Source organism: Sinocyclocheilus rhinocerous, unplaced genomic scaffold, assembly GCF_001515625.1.
Source record: "Sinocyclocheilus rhinocerous isolate Xijiao unplaced genomic scaffold, SAMN03320098_v1.1 scaffold3432, whole genome shotgun sequence".
NCBI lineage: Eukaryota > Metazoa > Chordata > Actinopteri > Cypriniformes > Cyprinidae > Sinocyclocheilus > Sinocyclocheilus rhinocerous.
Window position 1 is genome coordinate 26,227 of NW_015645535.1, and position 6,554 is coordinate 32,780.

The 6,554-nt window shown below is 42.9% G+C and overlaps 1 pseudogene; it reads left to right on the top strand.

The window, feature by feature from the left end:
- Nucleotides 1-6,554, top strand: part of LOC107706124 (receptor-type tyrosine-protein phosphatase S-like) — a 64,539-nt pseudogene that overhangs the window by 22,161 nt on the left and 35,824 nt on the right.

The following is a 6,554-nucleotide window of genomic DNA, read 5'->3' on the forward strand; positions in this document are numbered from 1 at the left end:
ACACACTCACACACACACACACTCACACACACACACACACACATTCAGACATTCATAAACGTGACTGAAGTGAAAATTTTTGGTGTCACTATTCATACAGTGTTATAATTAGCAAGTATTGTACCTTCGTGCATTAACGCATTTGTCAGTTATTCTTTATAATATCTCATTCTTGCTCATTTAGTGTTCACCAGTTCAGCAGCTCAGTTATGACTGATATCTGTTGTAAGCAGTGTTGGGGAAAGTTACTTTTAAAAGTAATGTGTTACAATATTCCATTACTCCATAAAAATAACTAATTGCATTGCGTAGTTACATTTTACGGAAAGTAATGGATTATGTTACTTTTGTGTTACGTTTTGTCACCTGGGCTGGGCTTACTTACTTGTTTTTTAATAACAACGAAACAAATCATATTTGTGGCAACTGTAAAGTCCCTTTCACAGCAAAAGTGAAATGAATAATCGTCAGTCTGAAGAAAGAGTCTCGCTCCTGATTTCTCTCAACACCAGACACGAGAGCCGTCAGTCAATACATGGAAACAAAGTAACTTGCTTTACTTATTTGAAAAAGTAAATTTAAAAGTAATGCATTACTTTACTAGTTATTTGAAAAAAGTTATCTGATAACGTAACTTGTAATGCGTTACCTTCAACACTGTTTATAAGTAATGGTTATAATGACCAGTTATTGTTATAGGCATAGAAATAATCTGAGCCTGGTTCATGTATATTAATTATGTTATGTTAAGGGTTAGGCGCTACAGCAGCGGTCAGGCAAAACAAAGCTCTCTAAATATAATGATTATTCCCCAAACTTCAAACGAGTTGTTCTGAAGGCAGCTGTTCACAGCATGATAGGATCAGATGATCAGAGTTATAATCCCCGATCACCTGTGCTCTCGTCATCAATCCCGCAGGCTTTATCAGCTCCATAAACTCAGCGTGATGTCAGAGTCTCGTAGAGAAGCTTCGCAGTTGTTCGCTGTGTCTTTGTTTCGTCTGTCTTTGTCACTTTCTCTCGCTGCTTGCGCATGAGCTGCATGAAGTGTCGTCTGTTTTAATGGAATGTTTCAGGGTTTTTTTTAAGGAAAAGTCTGTTTGTCATCAGAGAGTGGCCTATTTTCATTCTGTCAGCGTGATGAAGCGCTCGAGCCGTTTCCGCTCCTGGAAAACTGTTGAAAGGCGAGTCGACTGTGGGACAGATCGTGAGTGACATGCGGCGCATGACAGCCTCCTCTGGAGGAGGAGAAGAAAGAGCGAGCCAAACCTCTTCTGCGCTTCTGAAGAACGTGTCAGAGATGCAGTGATCTGATTCAGGGACCGCAGTCGTGAGAACAGAAGCGCGTCTCTGTAGAGTCCCCCGTGTTTCATCGACACACTGCAAAAAAATGCTTTTCTTACTCAGTATGTTTGTCTTGTTTTCTAGTATAAACATCTGAACATTCTTGAATCAAGATGCATTTACTTGACAGGTGAAATGACTTAAGATTTTAAAAGTCTTGTTTAAAAAAATATATATATCAAAAGTTTGTTTTGTCTTAATACCAGCAAAAATATCTGCCTTTGGAGCAAGAAAAATAATCTTGATTAGCCTTTGAATTAAGATTATTTTTATTACCCCAAATTTTGATAATTTTTTAAAAAACAAGACTTAAAATCTTAAGTCATTTTATCTGTCAAGTAAATGCATCTTGATTCAAGAATGTTCAGATATTTGTAGAAAACAAGACAATAATTTTTACTTGTCTATTTGTAGATATCTTGGCTGGAAACTAGACAAAAGATCTACGTAAGAAAAGCATTTTTTGCAGTGCACAAGCGATGACGGAGTGATGGTTTCATGTGGCGCCGTGTTTGTGCGCTAGCACTGTAAGTCAATACGCTGTGGCTCTGCTTCTTCTTTCAGCGAGAGGAATGATTGCGTTTAGATAATTCATTGTAATGGGCTCGACTAACAATGGCCAATCCAATTCAGCAGTCCCCATTGTTGCATAGATCAAATGTGCTGTTACCACCCAAGGTTATTGTTCCCGTCTCGCTGGAAGCCGAAGCTTTTAAGAGCCGCAAAGTGATTTTTGCACAATAGACGCTCGTAGTAGGTCATTTAAATTCAGATATTCAGATATTCACCCTGTTAGGCAGAACAGACTGGTTTAGTCACAACCATCAGTAACCCATGATAAGTCATAATATTACCATTGAATGCACATGTTGGGCTCTTTTTGTGCATGATGCACCTGAGTGTTTTCTTTGAAAGTTTGCATGTTACTGGTGTGGCATGAGTGCATGCACTAACCCGCATTAACAGCCTCTGATTAACTGCATCTAATGACTGTGAAGATTTATCCTTTGTTTCATCTGAAATATGAGTGTGTCCAATTCTGGGTGTCCTTTGGTCAATGCTCACCTGCAATTCAATTCACTTTTACAGTTGCACATTTTATTGTAAAGAAACATTTCATGTGCTACTGGAATCTGATTGTTTCGTCTCTGTCAGAGATTGGTTTGATCAAATGCGTTTAGCTCTAAATCGCTAGCTGATGCAGTTGTAACTTTATTCAGGTGGATTTTTTCCTCTTTGCTGAAGTCGTAGATTTCAGAACTTGATCCTGTGTGCTGAATCCCCGTAAGCCTCGGCATCCGAGAAAGCTTTGCTCAGACATCTCTAAAGCAGAAGAAACAAGAACCTGGGCTTCAGACGCATCTTAACGTGGCTTATGTTTCTCTGCGCTTCTGTTGATGTGAATGAAACGACTCATTGAATTAGTCAACATTACAGCTACAGCAAATGAGCTCCTGATTGAACTGCTGGGCTTCTTTGATTGTTATTTCATTGTTATATTAAATGTAACTCACATTTTGCTTGTTTTATGACCACACAGTCTCGTGCAATGCACAGCTGATGGTGAATAATGAGATTCACTCGTGCTCTTTGTTAAAGAGATAGTTCACCCAGAAACGATCTTTCTGTCTCAAACATGTATGACATTCTTTCATCTGTGGAGCACAAAAAACAAAACACTGAGACATTTCTCAAAATAATATCTTTATGACAGTCAGTGCTCCAGAGATGAACAATGCTTTAACACCTTAGCAACCACGCAGAAGAACCTAGCAACACGTTCAACACCTCAGATTCTGCATGGAACCACCCTAGCAACCACTCAGTGCCCTAGCAACCACTCAGTGCCCTAGTAACCACACAGTGTCACAGTGGCAACCATCGACCCGCACACATCTCGTTTACATCAGCGATCGATTGAAACTTCAGCGTCTCCGGTTTCTGAGTGTCTCCTGTTGCCCTGGTTCTTTGTTTCTGTCCAGCTCATCTCTCTCTCTCTCTCTCTCTCTCTGTCTCTGTCTCTCTGTCTCTCTCTCTGTCTCTGTCTCTGCCTGTGTTTTTCATCCTCGCAGAAATTTCTGTGAACGTAACGAGGACAATGGAGAGATGCGCCTGTAGAAATGGGTGCGTTAGTCAGTGTGTAAGAAAACACGGCTTTGACCTTTAGCTCGAATTCAGATTCTCCAGCTCCTTACACAGCATTATTCCGTTCCATCTGCTAGCCAGCGCTTATATTTAGCAACTTGTCCTTTTAGCTGTAATGATGCATTTCCAGCTTGAATATGAGTCTTTCACCAGAACGTTCATTTTCTGTCATTGTTACCTGGTCCTCCTCTGTTTCCTTGTGTTTGTGCTCCAGTTCGGCGCGTTCCCCCTCGCTTCACCATCCCTCCCGTGAGCCACGAGATCATGCCAGGCGGCAGCGTGAACATCACCTGCGTCGCGGTCGGCTCTCCAATGCCCTACGTGAAGTGGATGCTGAATTCTGAGGACCTGACGCCGGAGGAAGAGATGCCCGTGGGACGAAACGTTCTGGAGCTGAACGGCGTGCGCGAGTCGGCGAACTACACCTGCGTCGCCATGAGCAGCCTGGGAATCATTGAGTCCGTGGCGCAAGTTATTGTTAAGTGTAAGGAAAGGTCATTTTTAATGAATAATTATGAAATTTTTTCTGCATAATGAACAGGAGAAAAAGCAAGCAACCCCCCAAAAATGGGAGTAATAATGGAAAATATAAATAATCAGTTTAATGCATGAAAGTAAAAGACTAAAATGTGCAAACAAACCATACATCAATGGAAAGATTATTTATTCAGCTTTCAGATGATGTGTAAATCTAAATTTCACAAAATTGACCCTTATGGCTGGTTTTGTGCTCCAGGGTCACACATCGGCTTTATATCGGCCACCCTGCTCTTCATCCGCATCGGCTGTCAAAAAAACAATATCGGTCCACCACTAGAAAAAATGAAAATTGGACAAAATGGAAGTAATAATGTAAAAGGAAGTAGAAACGAAAAGTACTGAAATGTGCAAACAAAGACAAAAAATATGGTACAAAGTAAATTCTCTGCAGCATATTATCCAGAAGGTGATGTGGAAGTCAAATATTCTGTGCCGCAGGTGGAAAACGTTAATCAGCCAAATCCAGCTGCAGAATGTAAATGTATTTTAGAGAATGATGTTGGGTTGATGAAAATAATGTCTAATTTTATCCAGTCTAATAAGGTAAGAAAACGGTGTGTGGACACAAAGTGGGCTTCGTTATTGATTTACAAATTTGCAAATGTTCCCCAAAAGTAAACTGAAGCAAAAGCATGAGTTTCCAGGCATTCTGTAAGCGGCCCATATTGATCTCTAGATATCTTGTTTGTTTAACCGAGAAAACCTTGAAATATCCTGCTTTTCAGACCCTTAATTTCTGGTGTATCCTCCTGTAGAGTTCAGAAGAGATCTCAACAATCTCTCAAACTTAACTGAGAATCTCCTGAGGAATGATCAACCTTTGAGCAGTGCAGTTTTCCGCTCTCTTTGCAGCTTTACCCAGAGCTCCTGGCACCCCCGTCGTCACGGAGACGACCCCCACCAGCATCACCATCACCTGGGACTCCGGTAACCCCGACCCTGTTTCCCATTACATCATCCAGTACCGTGCCAAATCCCCAGACAGCAAGTACGAGACGGTGGACTCCATCACCACCACCCGCTACAGCATCGGCGGCCTGTACCCCAACACCGAGTACGAGATCCGCGTGTCCGCCGTCAACACCATCGGCCAGGGGCCACCCAGCAACAAAGTGGAAGCTCGGACCGGAGAGCAAGCGCCCGCCAGCCCGCCGCGGAACATCCAGGCGCGCATCTTATCACAGAACGCGGTGATGGTGCGCTGGGACGAGCCGGAGGAGCCCAACGGCTTGATCAAGGGCTACCGAGTTTATTACACCATGGACCCTTCGCAGCCGATGAGCAACTGGCAGATCCACAACGTTCAGGACAGCATGATAACGGCCATCCACAGCCTCGTGCCGTCCGAGACGTACACCATCCGTGTGCTGGCGTTCACGTCCGTGGGAGATGGGCCCTTCTCTGACCCCGTCCACGTCAAAGTCAGACCTGGAGGTGAGTTGTAGAGAAACAGTCGATTGAGGAAATCCACTCCTGCAGATCAAATGTGCTGTCACGTTAGCTGAAAAAGAGAAGTCAGATCCATTGTCAACTGTTCACTTCATTGCTCACAAAGAAGTAAGTTTCAAACCAAGCAGATTTCTGTTCATTGGCTGGCTGAATTCACATGACCACTGAGCTGAATCAAGTGATCGCACAGATTCTTATTGGAATGAATGGATTTCACCCCAGAGAAACAGTAAATGTGACCACACCTTAACACGTTCCTGTGATCGTACACATCCATATGCAACTCTCAGTGGAGCTTCACAGAATGCTTGAAATCAAGCACCATATGTTTCTTTAGGGCCAGATTTACTTACAGCTTGTGCCAGCGCAAACCGCCTATTGGCGTTAAACTAGTACTGTCAGGATTTACTAAAGATGTGCAGTGAAGAATTAGCACTGAAAAGGCGTGGACAGTTATTTTTGAGCCTGACCTTATTGAATATGCATTTGTAGGAGTTTCCCTTTCAGACTCAAAATTTATGGGAGTAGAGTATTAAAATGCGATTTACTAACGTTTGCGGCATTATGTCTTAAACTATTTTGTGCCTGTGTTGTAAGTAGATCACCCGCACCTGATGAGCATCGGCTCTGCTTATTTGCGACTACGCTAATTTGCGCTGCGCTTGGTATATTGCGTTGGTCGATATGTAAATGAGATGTTGCGTCTGTGTTCTTTAATTTGCACATTGACAGTAAATCACCCGCAGAAATTTCCACGCCCATTGTCGCGGTTTTGGAATTGCGCTCTCGCACTAATTTGCCCTGTTTAGTAAAACTGGCCCTTTGTGTCGCTCCATTAATGAATGATGTGCTCTATTTTAAAGCAGGTTTATAATGCGTTCCTGATCTGTGTTTCAGTTCCTGGGCAGCCAGGGAAGTTCCAGGTGGGTAAAGTGACCGATACCAGCGTCGAGTTGACCTGGGAACCTGCTTACTCCAAAGAGCCCGTGAAAGCCTACGAACTCATCTACAAAGCTCCAGAGCTCGGCATTCAGGTGAGAATGTGCTCCACTAATGGCGCTTTTCCACTGCATGGT